At 41.1% G+C, this 13,951-nt stretch overlaps 1 long non-coding RNA gene across 1 annotated transcript; it reads right to left on the reverse strand.

Moving 5' to 3' along the window:
- Positions 1-402: 402 nt before the first annotated feature.
- LOC110497573 lies at positions 403-13,354 on the reverse strand. The gene is made up of 4 exons (XR_002469688.2): positions 13,161-13,354; positions 10,961-11,229; positions 8,901-9,179; positions 403-696 (listed from the first exon to the last, which is right to left on the reverse strand). It is a non-coding gene; the product is annotated as an uncharacterized LOC110497573 (long non-coding RNA).
- Between the last annotated feature and the right edge of the window lie 597 nt (positions 13,355-13,951).

Consider the following 13,951-nt stretch of genomic DNA (forward strand, 5'->3'; position numbering starts at 1 on the left):
GTTCATAATGTTTTTCATGATTATTTAATTGAATCAGTAAAAGAACAACAAAATCAATCAAGGGTGAAAGTCAAAGTGTGAATGTATTCCATGAAAGAAATATCAGATTTCTCCAATATTTTCTAGTCTCTTGTGATTTGGTTCTGGGTGCTGAGATTAGTATTTTCAGATATTGTCCCACCCCCATTCTATGGAAGGAGATACATTTTTTGGGGGGGGAACCAACGTATCTCTTAAGCAGTGGCGGTTCTAGCTTTAATGGCTCCCTGGGTGAACCCCCCCCACCCCCCCCCCCCCTGACTGTCATTTTTATTCAGACATTAGGAACAACACAAATAATCATAGCATTTAAAACTATATAAATATATACAAAAATAAGACTCAAATAATAAATATCAAAAAGAAGTAACAAAGACAAATAGAAACACATTGTAGTATATAAATACAATTTAAAAAAATAATCAAATCATTACACTATTACCCTATTGCTAACAAAAAAACACACAAATAAAACTAAATTGCACAAATCTTCCCTCTTCCTTGTCGTGGTCCTCTGGTTGTATAAACTTTGTATGACAGTGACAGAGATGGTTTCCAATAGTCTGATTGTTGTTTAGTGGTTTGGTCCATACTGTACCAGGAACACCAATAGAGTATGCAGAATCTCCCTCCCTACTGACCACTCCACATCCAAACCTGAGAATATAGGACAGAAATAAATGGTTAAGAATCATTAGCATTAGAATGAGGACAAGAGCTACAAAACCTGCAGTTAATAGACAACCACACGAGCACACACACAGACATGCACACACGCATGTATGCAAGCTTATTGGCAAGCTTATAGGAAGCTCAGATGCTCAATCAAGCTGAACGACACCCTACAAGGTTTAACTATAAATGCATTTCACTGCCTACCCGAAACACTTACACAATCTGTAACAATGCCAGATCCTTGGTCAACATGATAGCCACCTCCACAGTCCACTATCGTTATTTAGGCTACCATAACATAATTCATCTTTATTTTTTTGTTAATTTTAGACACTTTCAAACATTTATTCAAGCCTGAAAATGCAAACAGTATTTTTCAATATTTCAGCATGCACTGCACTGTGTGCGTTTCCTCTCCTCCATTTTAACTCTGTATGAATGGAGCTCTGTAGGCTTTAATCACTTCAGGGAGCCGGCCCAAACTCTTTCTCTGTCAATTTTCACCCACTCACCCATTCAAAAAGTCTCTTTCTCTCACCAGATCCACAATGCAGGGTTTGTCCTCTCTCTCTTTGTCCACCTCTGATATATTTTTTGACTGCTCCCACTTCTCAGACGGCATGCAGCGTATGCAAATAGAGACCCTTTCATTTGCAAGACCCCTCCCCTGAACGGGTACAACCTCGAAGGGAACCACACTCACACACGAACAGACTTACAAATGCAAACACTGGCACATACAGACTGACATATCAGTTATTTTACACTGAAAAGTAAAACTGTTATCTGTCCTGGCCTTACCACAGCCATAAGGTGGTTCTGTAACACTGGAGGTTTATGCCATCCAAATGAATCCTCAATTCAACACAACAATATAAGACAATACAACAGAAGCATTCTACTTCAAATATTTGTAGGCAAAGCATGCAGTGAGTGGCAGAGGGAAAAGTTTTAATGTAGGGTCGAGGATGCATGGATTCTCTTCTATATGGTGAGGGTGTTGTTGTAGACTTTGAGGTAGAGTCTAGACAGGGATCAAGGGTGGGGGTTACCCTACACAGATCTACGGAGGGGTAGATTGAAGGAGGGGCCAGACTGGAGCTATGGAGCGTAGACTGAGTACTTGGGTTTTGGGGGTGAACTGTGTGCCTATGGTGGGTTAGATTGTGTGTCTGAAGTTGGGGTGCCAGTGGGGGTTGGGTAACTGGAGTTGTAGTGGGGGGTGGAGGGATAGACTGGAGCTGTAGTGGGGGGTGAAAAATAACCTCACACTCAACATCAACAAAACAAAGGAGGTGGAGGGATAGACTGGAGTTGTAGTGGGACTGGAGCTGTAGTGGGGGGTGAAAAATAACCTCACACTCAACATCAACAAAACAAAGGAGATGATTGTGGACTTCAGGAAACAGCAGAGAGAGCACCCCCTATCCACATCGATGGGACAGTAGTGGAGAGGGTAGTAAGTTTTAAGTTCCTCAGCGTACACATCACGGACAAACTGAATTGGTCCACCCACACAGACAGCGTCGTGAAGAAGGCGCAGCAGCGCCTCTTCAACCTCAGGAGGCTGAATAAATTTGGCTTGTCACCAAAAACACTCACAAACTTCTACAGATGCACAATCGAGAGCATCCTGTCGGGCTGTATCACCGCCTGGTACGACAACTGCTCCGCCCAAAACCGTAAGGCTCTCCAGAGGATAGTGAGGTCTGCACAACACATCACCGGGGGCAAACTACCTGCCCTCCAGGACACCTACACCACCCGATGTCACAGGAAAGCCATAAAGATCATCAAGGACAACAACCACCCGAGCCACTGCCTGTTCACCCCGCTATCATCCAGAAGGCGAGGTCAGTACAGGTGCATCAAAGCAAGGACCGAGAGACTGAAAAACAGCTTCTATCTCAAGGCCATCAGACTGTTAAACAGCCACCACTAACATTGAGTGGCTGCTGCCAACACACTGACTCAACTCCAGCCACTTTAATAATGGGAATTGATGGAAATTGATGGAAAATATATCACTAGCCACTTTAAACAATGCTACTTAATATAATGTTCACATACCCTACATTACTCATCTCATATGTATATGTATATACTGTACTCTATATAATCTACTGCATCTTTATGTAATAAATGTATCACTAGCCACTTTAAACTATGCCACTTTTGTTTACATACCCTACATTACTAATTTCAAATGTATATACTGTACTCGATACCATCTACTGCATCTTGACTATGCCGTTCTGTACCATCACTCATTCATATATCTTTATGTACATATTCTTTATCCCTTTACACTTGTGTGTATAAGGTAGTAGTTTTGGAATTGTTAGGTTAGATTACTTGTTGGTTATTACTGCATTGTCGGAACTAGAAGCACAAGCATTTGTTGTAGTGGGGGATGGGGGATAGACTGCAATTGTAGTGGAGGGATAGACTGGAATGGTAGTGGGGTGGAGGTGGAGGGATAGACTGGAATTGTAGTGGGGTGGAGGTGAAGGGATAGACTGGAATTGTAGTGAGGGTGGAGGGATAGACTGCAATTGTAGTGGAGGGATAGACTGGAATGGTAGTGGGTGGAGGTGAAGGGATAGACTGGAATTGTAGTGGGTGTGGAGGGATAGACTGGAATTGTAGTGGGGGTGGAGGTGGAGCGATAGACTGGAATTGTAGTGGAGGGATAGACTGCAATTGTAGTGGGTGTGGAGGGATAGACTGGAATTGTAGTGGGTGTGGAGGGATAGACTGTAATTGTAGTGGGGGTGGAGGGATAGACTGCAATTGTAGTGAGGTGGAGGAGGATGGATAGACTGGAATTATAGTGGGGTGAAGGTGGAGGGATAGACTGGAATTGTAGTGGGGTGGAGGTGGATGGATAGAATGGAATTGTAGTGGAGGTGGAGGGACAGACTGCAATTGTTGTGGAGGTGGAGGGATAGACTGGAATTGTAGTGGGGTGGTGGGATAGACTGGAGTTGTGGTAAGGAGGTGTCTGATGAGCATAAAGCCCTCCTTCCCTCAGAGCTGACATCCCCCAGCTCTGGGCCTGTGCCGTGTGTGTGTGTGTGTGTGTGTGTGTGTGTGTGTGTGTGTGTGTGTGTGTGTGTGTGTGTGTGTGTGTGTGTGTGTGTGTGTGTGTGTGTGTGTGTGTGTGTGTGTGTGTGTGTGTGTGTGTGTGTGTGTGTGTGTGGTGGGGCTGATGTGTCTTAGACAGCTCAGCCTTCTCACTGGTGCACTACCCTCCCCTAGCAACCTCCACAGGGGTCAAAGGGAAAAACAACTCCTCCGCACCACCTCCAAGACCACCTCTCCCACTGGCCAGACACGAGGCAGTTTGACAGCCATGAACATGAACTTGACGAACTTGAACCATAATAAAAAAAATGTAGAAACAAAAAAGCCTGCTCATTATATAACTTTTGATAAGACGGTGATATTTGTCAAAAATAAATTGTGTCAAATAATATAGAATCAGTAGTAGAATGATCAAAATGGAGAAAGAACCAGTATGCAGTATCAGTAAGAACTGAGCGTTAGAAATCTATACAGTGTTGACACTGGAAAACTGACACTCCTCTTTCTAAGTGTTCCCTGCTTCTCTCAGTTCGCAAACCTGAAGTATTTCAGAGAAGGAAAAACACAATAATTACAGAACTGTAGATAGTACTATACAGTAGCTATACATCTTCAATCAGATTAAGAGATATGCAAAGATTTTTAAAAAACAGGTCACCCCATCCTCCCTCCTCCAAACTTCATCTTCCCCTAGTGTGATTATACAGTATAAGAGTACTGTAAGCTCAGTCACCTAATTCTCTACTTTCATTGGAGAACAGAAGACCCTTGCTCCAGGACTACTAGGGGCAGACAGACATAATCTGAAAAGTCCTGGATATAGATATTTCTCCTGTGTCTTCCTCTATAAGATACTTAAAGACAAGGCTTTGTGCTAGATTAGTCTCGGCAAGAGTTACATTAAGGAGGACTGATGAGGCCAGCCTGACCCACATTGGACCCACAAATAAATGCGCACACACCCAGAGACGACCCATGAGCCAGGGTTAATATATATCAGAGTGAACGTTTATACTATCCACACAGCGAGAAAGCAGTCCAGAGAGGTAACTGGGGAGCTGAACTTATTTCATTACCTGTTTGTGGGCTACTTAACTTACCTATAGAGAATGGGAAGTGTAGGAACACACATATTTGGGCTCCCGAGTGGCGCAGTGGTTTAGAGCACTGCATTTCAGTGTTAGAGGTATCAATACAGACCCTTGTTCGATTCCAGGCTGTATCACAACCGGCCGTGATTGGGAGTCCCATAGGGCGGCACAGGGTAGGGTTTGGCCGGGGTAGGCAGTCAGTGTAAATAAGAAGTGATGTGCCTATATAAATAAACATGATCACTTTTTGTTTTGACTCTCAATCACTGAAATAACTCCAAACATTAGAAAATACTTTATTCAAATAATAAAATAAATTTAGAAAAAATATCCAACAGGTCCAGAAACCTCAAACAACAGTTATATGATTAAATTAATGCTAGGCTCCAATATATTTTCTAATTCCTTCTATGGTGGTCACCAAAGCCCACACATTACATCCCATATACGGATAGCTACATTTGTTCAGAGATTAAGGTAAAATCTATGGTTGAGGTATCCATACACGGGAGGGGGAATCTTGGGAACATTTAGATCCCAAATCCTCTTGACACCATGTCTTAGTGCCACTGACCTTCATGACCAATCACTGAATGGACATGACCACATTCTTGATTGAAACCTGTTTTTTTGTTAAAGAACAGATTTAAGTCTTCCTCCTTAAGCATCTCAATACTGGCACGTTATAATGACCATCAAGCTATGCCACATTTGACTTGTTTTGGATAATTTTGGTATTTTGTGTTAGAGTTGATTTTCTGTTTTCTGTTTTGATAACAATTGAGGTTTTACTTCCATACCAAATGTATATGATCTGGAACTGTTGGACAGAATGTATTATATATGAACTAACTGTGTTCTTTCCTTCATTTAATGCAACGATGGCTTAGTGTATCATTAAAGAAAACACATAGGGGAACAGTGCATGTCTGTGAACACTGAACAGATATGCATGGACAGTACTGGGGCTGGATGGGGGGTCTAAATGCATGCATGCCCGCTTCCAGTATTTGAAAGAAAAACGTGTCTCACTAAATACTAGTAGAGTGAGCATGAATACATTTAGATCGCCTGACAAATCTGCCTCGGTCGTCACTGTGCCCCTGCCAACGACTGTACCATCTGTCACATAGAGCTGCGCACACGCCCGCGCGCACGCACACACATACGCGCGCACGCATGCGAGCGCACACACACACACACACACACACACACACACACACATCCCCCTAATGCTCCATTACTGATATGCAATTCCACACATAGAGATCCTTTGGAAGAGCCTGCGTCTCACTGTTCCTCTACTTACAGTAGCTTGTGCTCTACGCAGGGAGACAGAAGGAAGAAAGATGGCAGCTCACCCTCTACACACTGTCACTTGTCTCTCTCCTCCTCCCACTTAGCATCTCTCTGCATCTCTCTCCCTGTCCTTTTCCACTCCTTTCCACCCATCTGTCTTTCCCCCTTTTCGATGAACAACTGTCATCAGAAATGGCATTCTATAGTTGTTTTTACCTTTTCAAAAAGCAGATTGTCTGTCAAACAGGTTTTCTTTCTCTCTTTGTTTGCTATAACACAGTACACCACTTTAATAGAAAAAGAGATTAAGTATAATATGAGCAAATTGTCTCTCTCTTTCTGTCTCCATCATAGCTCCACTTATGCTGTATAGACATAAAACAAATCGCCCTAATGCAGTTACAGTACATATAGAGCTGTGAGTATCATTCATCTGAATAAAAAGGCAATACATTATGGGCAGGTTCTGATTAAGTCTGTTCCTGGACTGAAAAGCATGCTCAATGGATATTCTCTATTTAAAGTGTATTTTAGTCCAGGACCAGTCTTAATCTGGGTCTGAGAAACCAGCCTTCCAAATATATACGACACATTCGTTAAACCTGCATGATGAAGAAGATGGATGATTAGTCTGCTGTTTAAACACACAGGTTTGCTGACAATGCTCAGTCAATCAATACATCACTTTTCATCTACTTCACCCAAATTGACTACCATTAGATTTCCTCTGATACGGCCAGTGTTTCAGTGTCTTTTCTTTATCTTTACCTGGTTCCTTTGTGGAACCCGTACCATGCACCCCAGAGATAAACAGAGAAAAATTAGGTAGAGGAGGAGAACTTGGCAGAGAAGAAGCACGTCAGACCCACTAATAATACTGAAACACTCCCTGGCTTTGTCTCCAAATCTATTTGATCACTTAAGGCAACACAATCTAGAACGCAAAATACAATACGTTTCTCATACAATCAAAATAAGAGTGATGAGTAACATTTCACTGTGTAAACCTACCCACCATCCCTCAGCCACCCAGCCAACATATCAAATGCACATATTAAACACACACCACACACACATTAAACTCAGTCGCTCACAAGACCCTCCTGATCGGCTGTGAAAGTCTAATGTCTGTGGCATCTGCTCATAGTCTAGTCTGGAGGGCCTTTCCCACCCTGCCCCCGGCCCCAGGCCCTCCAGACCCAGGGCCTGCCGCACCACCAGCCCTTACAATGGTGGGAAAGCATGGGCTTTTTTGAAGGGTGGGTGAGTGGGGTGGGGTGCGGTGGTGGGGTGGGGGTGGGGGTGGGGGGGGTTAAGAGGGGGTAGGGGTGGATGAACAGCCATTGAGGGGGAGAGAAAGTGGGTCTGAATGATAATGTGAAAACGGAAGGCTCTGTTCATTAACACGCGAATTCAGGCTGCAGCTGCACATTGGCCCTTTAAGGAGACTCTCTCTCTCCCCGTTTCAGGTTGTGGCAGAAACAGCCAGGGGCACAGGGCGTTATTCATATCAGACACAAGTCTGATTTTGGTGTGAGTGTGTTTTGCATGTTCATAGAGCTTAATTACCACAGTAGTGGATACATTGAAAGTCATTTGATTAGGATGGCGAACACACACAACCATGAATCAAGGCAGTTGTGCAATATATGCAATGCTATTTCTATAATAGTTGTGAATATAATGGTCTTATCACCAATATTTGGGAGTAGAGTATATACAGAAATGTGGGAGTAATTTATGAGTAAACTATGCTCACACAGATGCAGACACGCACGCATGCACACACACACACACACACACACACACACACACACACACACACACACACACACACACACACACACACACACACACACACATTTGATTCAATTTTATATAGATTAATATTAATAAAATAATAATTTGAGAATCGCAACACACAATGCAATTAACAGCCGAGCATGAGCCTTTCCTGTTTTACAATCGAACTTGTTCCTGTGAGTCTTTGTGGATAAGAGTATCTGCTTAATTACAAAAAATGTCAATGTAAATCATGCTTGAAGTGTGTTTGATATTCTCCCACGAAAGGTAAATAATTATTCTAGATCAATTATCATTCAACAACTGCACTGTATATTAGTCTTCATCTGAACAAAAACATAATGAGAAGAAGATTGAGAATTAATTAATAACTATTTGCATCAAGCAAACCAACCATCAACACAACCCACACTAGCATATTTTCCTAGAGCACTAAGCCTTTAGCCTTTCAGAACAAAAATGTCCCTGCCACCCTCCAAAACACAACAAAGAATAACCAACTATTATACAGTTACATTATTACATAACATAATCAATGGCTTCTCAGAATAACATATTCTACTTGAGTGGGAGGAATAGGCCTTCAGCATGTGTTCCTCTACTGTAAACTAGGAAAAGACGTTGGGGGCGGGAGGGGAGTAAAGAGTAAAAAGCCGCCATGACAAGAGAAAATGGCAGGCTTTCTTGCAATCCTCCAATCGGTGCCAGCTCATTCATTTTGTTTGCCTCCCAGCCCTCTGCCTCCTCCACCTAGCCCCAACCCATTCTATTCTAATTAGTAGTATCAGATAGGGCGAGGGAAGAAGTGTGAGGTGTGAGGAAATAGGGAACACCCTCCTCTATTCATCACCCACAAACTATTTTTCACCCCAACCCCACCAAACACAGGACCATAATGCAACTCACGTCGTATGCCAGCCCAGCCATCTTAGGTGCTGCAGCAATGTCTCCCAAGATGGCTCCTCTCTGCTCTCAGCGTGCCCATCCTCTGGAGATCTGGCTTTGTCCCCATCTTGGCATAGGCACAGTGTCTCTTGTCTCCCATTTTGCAGTACAGATGGCATTAGAGGCCAGTGGGTAAAGGGGGTGGGGTATTGTGTGGCAATTCTCCTCCTCATTTGCTTTTTTTGATGATTCTGTCCCCTATTTGAGCTCCTTGATCACACCATGTTGTGAATGAGTCGCCTGTGAGGAAGGTAGGTGGAGGAGAGAGGACATGAGAATTAACAATAAAAACAGACACTATGTTATGAGGTTATTATTGCAGATCTGAAACCATGGCAACTACCTCTGCAGTTTATTTATAAGAGACAAATGTGAACACAACATTCCTGTATTGTTCCTTTAGTTCACTATAATGATAACATACAGAAACCAATTCTACAGTGATGTAATACACATTCTACTAACACAGTGATTAAGTAATTATTTCATACAATACGTCTAATACACATTCTACTAACACAGTGATTAAGTAATTATTTCATACCATACGTCTAATACACATTCTACTAACACAGTGATTAAGTAATTATTTCATACCATACTTCTCCACATATTCTACTAACACAGAGGTGAATTGTCTGTCAGCTGCCTCTGGAAGATTGTATGGTAAGCACACGCACACACGCCTCTCCCAGAAGCCTCTCCCCAAATCATAATTTTTACATCATACAACCAGGCTAACAACACCACAATTAATGGAATCAAAGGAAATCTAAATTATTGCAAGATTTTGTGATGGTATACAGAATTCCCAGAATACTGTGAAGACCACACTGAGTGAAAGCATTGGCCCATACCTGCAAGGGAAAAGACCTTGGACTTTTCGCATAAATCCAATCTCCCTATTTGGATCAAAGCAATTAGCCAGGCATGGACTGACAGTGAGCTTCACTGCAGCAGGTAGTTAAGGGGATGAATGAAAACTCATCTCACTTTAGAGCTCTCTAGGCTTTACAATCTCAGTTGCTTAATTCTCTGCCCAAAGCATACAGAGTAGGTGAAGTACCAAGTTCAGATGTTCAAGCCCTGTATCCCGGATGCCCCTGCCCTTGTTATTGAGAGGTAGAGGTCGAGGTATTGGTAGAATTACTCCCAAGCTCTCAGATGCACTTTAATTTTAACTGCAGTCTGCAAGTGTTTTTCTTACCCATGGGTGTATTCTTAGAGTAGGCCTAAACCATTCAACTTCAGTTGCATTGCTAGTGTATTGTTTATTCAAATAGCCTACACTGCCTGAAACACTTAGTGCTTTGACCATTATTTCAAACATCCTTACATTTTTTGTTTTCCTAATGGCTTGAACAAGGAATAGGCCTACTATAATATTTTGCCAAATTGTAAGAGAGATTCATTTCAGTTAGGAGGCCTAATTATGTACACATTGGTGGTGATGACGCTAGAGAGCGCGCGCCGTTCTCTCCGAGTGGGCGCGAGCTGTTTAGCATTCAGCACCATATTCTAGAATGGACGGGACAGCTCCCAAGTGGCCAGGCTCCGCGGATAATCGCCCCAAGAAGACAAACTAATCCAACCAATCGAAACAGATTCATACAACCCCGACTAATGCCACCAACCAAAATTAAATCGAAATCGAAAAACATTTGTCAACATCAGGCCTATTTATTTATTACAAATGTTAAGAGAGGCCTGTAGTCCTTATTAGGCCACAAACATAGTCATTAGGAAACAGCCAAATATGCCAAGAAAAACTGTCGAGAGGGCCATATCAAAACTAAGAAATGTTTTACGATGTCAGTGAGTTGGGAGAAAAGTAGGCTGGGCTGTTCATATTTTTTGTCTGAAATTAAAAAGTCTGCCATTTTTTATTGTTGATTTGATTCGATTTGTAAGCGTTTTACAAAATATTAAAAACACCATAAATTTGTACCAATTCCATTGCAATCAGTGTGACAACAAATATGTTAATTGTTTTAAAATTAACAACATGACGTGTTGCTTACCTTTGAGGTGGAACTTGACGAAACTTGTCAAAAGGCTTAACTTAGTTTTAGGCATACCCTAGGCCTTATTTTCCACCGGAACAAGAATGTGGAAGTAATTTCTACTTTCGGTTATCTAGCTTTATGACAGGTATTTAACACTCATACAGCTAGATAACCAAAGACAGAAAACGACCTCCGGTTCACATTTTCGTAGACTACTTTATCTTGCTGCCTCAGACTCATGACGGATTGGTGAGCGGGTAGTGATGGCGTGCTTCATCAGACACCTTAAGAAAGGAAGAATTACATATATGATTTAAATATGTTTATGACCATTAGGCTATACATTTCCTTTAAAATGATGGCCGAAAATAAGAGGGGAAGAATTATTTTCTATTCTAGAGATGTCTATTTATTCTATTCGTAGATGTCCATGTGGCGTGAAGACAGGACACTGACAGCAAAGCAACAAAGTCATTTTTAAAAGACCAATAAGACCTGGAATAACATGGACTATAAGTGTGTTTATACAGTTTGGCTTGTAATTACAATATAGCACCACTTCTTTCAGGCTATGATAACAAAAAGGCCTATACTGATACACATTATTATTAATAGGCATGTCATTCGATTATATTTACTTTTCTAATATCTATAATAGATTCCAAATAAAACAGAATCAATACTAAGTTCCATTAACAAGTAGCCTATAAAATATATAGGGCTACAATCGATTCGAGTTAAAAACTACATGGCCTTTGATTGAATAAAACATATATGTATGTGTAGCTTACCAAAACAAAAAACAAACAAAAAACAGTACGAACAGAGAGGTTCATCATTTGTGTTTGTATCATATGCGCATGCGACCTGGTTTATGTTGAGCCTATATTTCTCTTTCACCAAATTAAATTATTCAAGTATCGTAATTTAGGGGATATCTCTACAACATTTTGGAGATGTTTCCTTGCCAATTTGAGATGTTTTCATTTATCTCGGAGAGAGAAAAATAATGGATATTTTCCTGTAGTCTAGTAGAGATCATAGTCTAGTAAAATAGTATATTATTGTGTTATATCTTGAAAATGACAATTGTAATATTAGTAGGTAATTCAGTAAATGTGATGTGAAAAGTGTTGATTAATTAGCATGACACTGACCTAACCAACAGGTGCTTTGTTACATTTAATTTGGCTAAAATAATTGGACAACACTTACACAGAAATTAAACTATTTTGCTTCCACTGAAAAAAAGGCTAAATTACATTTCTATTTACGAAATTACTAATTAGTTGTGTAAGGGTTTAGGCTGCATAGGGCGTACTGGTTTTGTTTGCATTTGGTCAGTTATTTTCCTTCTATCCATTAATAAATAGGTTACAGAACTACAACCAAATTGAACAGGTCCTTGTCTATAATCAAATTACATAGGCATATAGACAATTGAAAGCAGGCCTAGGTTTACTTATATTCTGGGATTCTTCTTAATCGCAATACTTATTTGTTGTGTATATAATTTTAAGAACAACAACACTAGGCCTAGTTGTGCATACTAGCTTCAAAAACTGATTTGCTCATAGCCTATACGTCCCTGTTTAGAAGTTTAACATATTTAGAGGATGACTTGGACGTGCAATGAAAATGGAGAACAGATCGCACAGGTCTCGGCCCTTTGCCATGCTTCGGTTCAACCACGTTCCGATCTAAAAACCACAAACATACAAGACATGAAAGGAGACCTATTTAACAGACTGTCATATGATTGCAGAGTTGCCTTTGTGTGCTTCTAGGCCTGATCACTTTTAATGAGACTTCGTGCCAATGACCTGCTTTCTGAACCAAGGGCTATTCTCATCAAAAGCAAGGCTATAACCTACACAATTACTGTACTGTAATCTATTACTGAAAATAACACAGTAGGCCTACACTGTTATAATCCTTTGGACAAGAATGTAGGATTATTTTATATTTGATGTAAAGAAATAACATATACCCCAATCTGCTCAATGTCACCGATGCCAGAAGCGCACGCCTATTTCTAAACATGGCACAACTAAAAACCGATAATTGTAAGTAAAAGGCGACCACCAGCAAATCCGACACATCCAAGGTAGCAGGCAGACCATGGAAATGACGAGAGAACAGATTAATTGTAAAATGCAATCAATCCATGGAATAAGATACCATGTCAGTTCTTAGTGATGCTGATATGGCTTACTTGTGTTTTAGGTCCAAGATAAAGAAATATATTTTTGGAATCCCTTTTATTTAGTCTTCAGTTCTATCTTCCCTCCAAGTGCGTATGTCTGGCTAATTCGCGGTCTCACTCTTCATCTGTCGATCCAATCATTGGATAAATACGCACGGTCTTCTCCGGGTTAGTCCGTCTCCTTCACTAGTCCTCCGAGCTCTACTCGTCTGCTGCGCGCGTCCTCTGTTGACAATTTACGGCCGTCGTGACGTCATTCCAGTGACAGTTCGTTTTATGTCCAATCACAGAACCAGATGTAACCAATGGTTTTTATGTGCGCATGTGTTCGTAAAGTGCATGGGAGCCACGGGTATATAGTCTTTAAATTTCTTATTAACACTTATTGAGTTACTCCATTATCAAGTCAGTGCCAATTGCGACACCTTGGGAATCCAAATGTGCCGGTTATTGAAGCGTTATTGTATGCTTGCGGTTATGTTAAGGCAATGCAATCTACACGGAGCAATCTACAGTATAATATATTTGGTGATTCCCAGTTATGGCTTCTTACAACAAACGTTATGACTCATGTTTACTCTATAAATGTAGGCCATCACATAGCCATATAGGGAAAGCCATCACGCAGACACAAAACTAAGAGGTATTTGTAAATTTCACTTGATAGCTATAATAATTTATGCGTAGGCCTAACTGGTGCGTAAAAGGCGATTTTTCATCCAGCAACATTGATTACAATATGGCAACGTACACGTAGGTGATTGATTAATGTCATAGTAGCCTAATTCAGTAACATTCAA

Source organism: Oncorhynchus mykiss, chromosome 2, assembly GCF_013265735.2.
Source record: "Oncorhynchus mykiss isolate Arlee chromosome 2, USDA_OmykA_1.1, whole genome shotgun sequence".
NCBI lineage: Eukaryota > Metazoa > Chordata > Actinopteri > Salmoniformes > Salmonidae > Oncorhynchus > Oncorhynchus mykiss.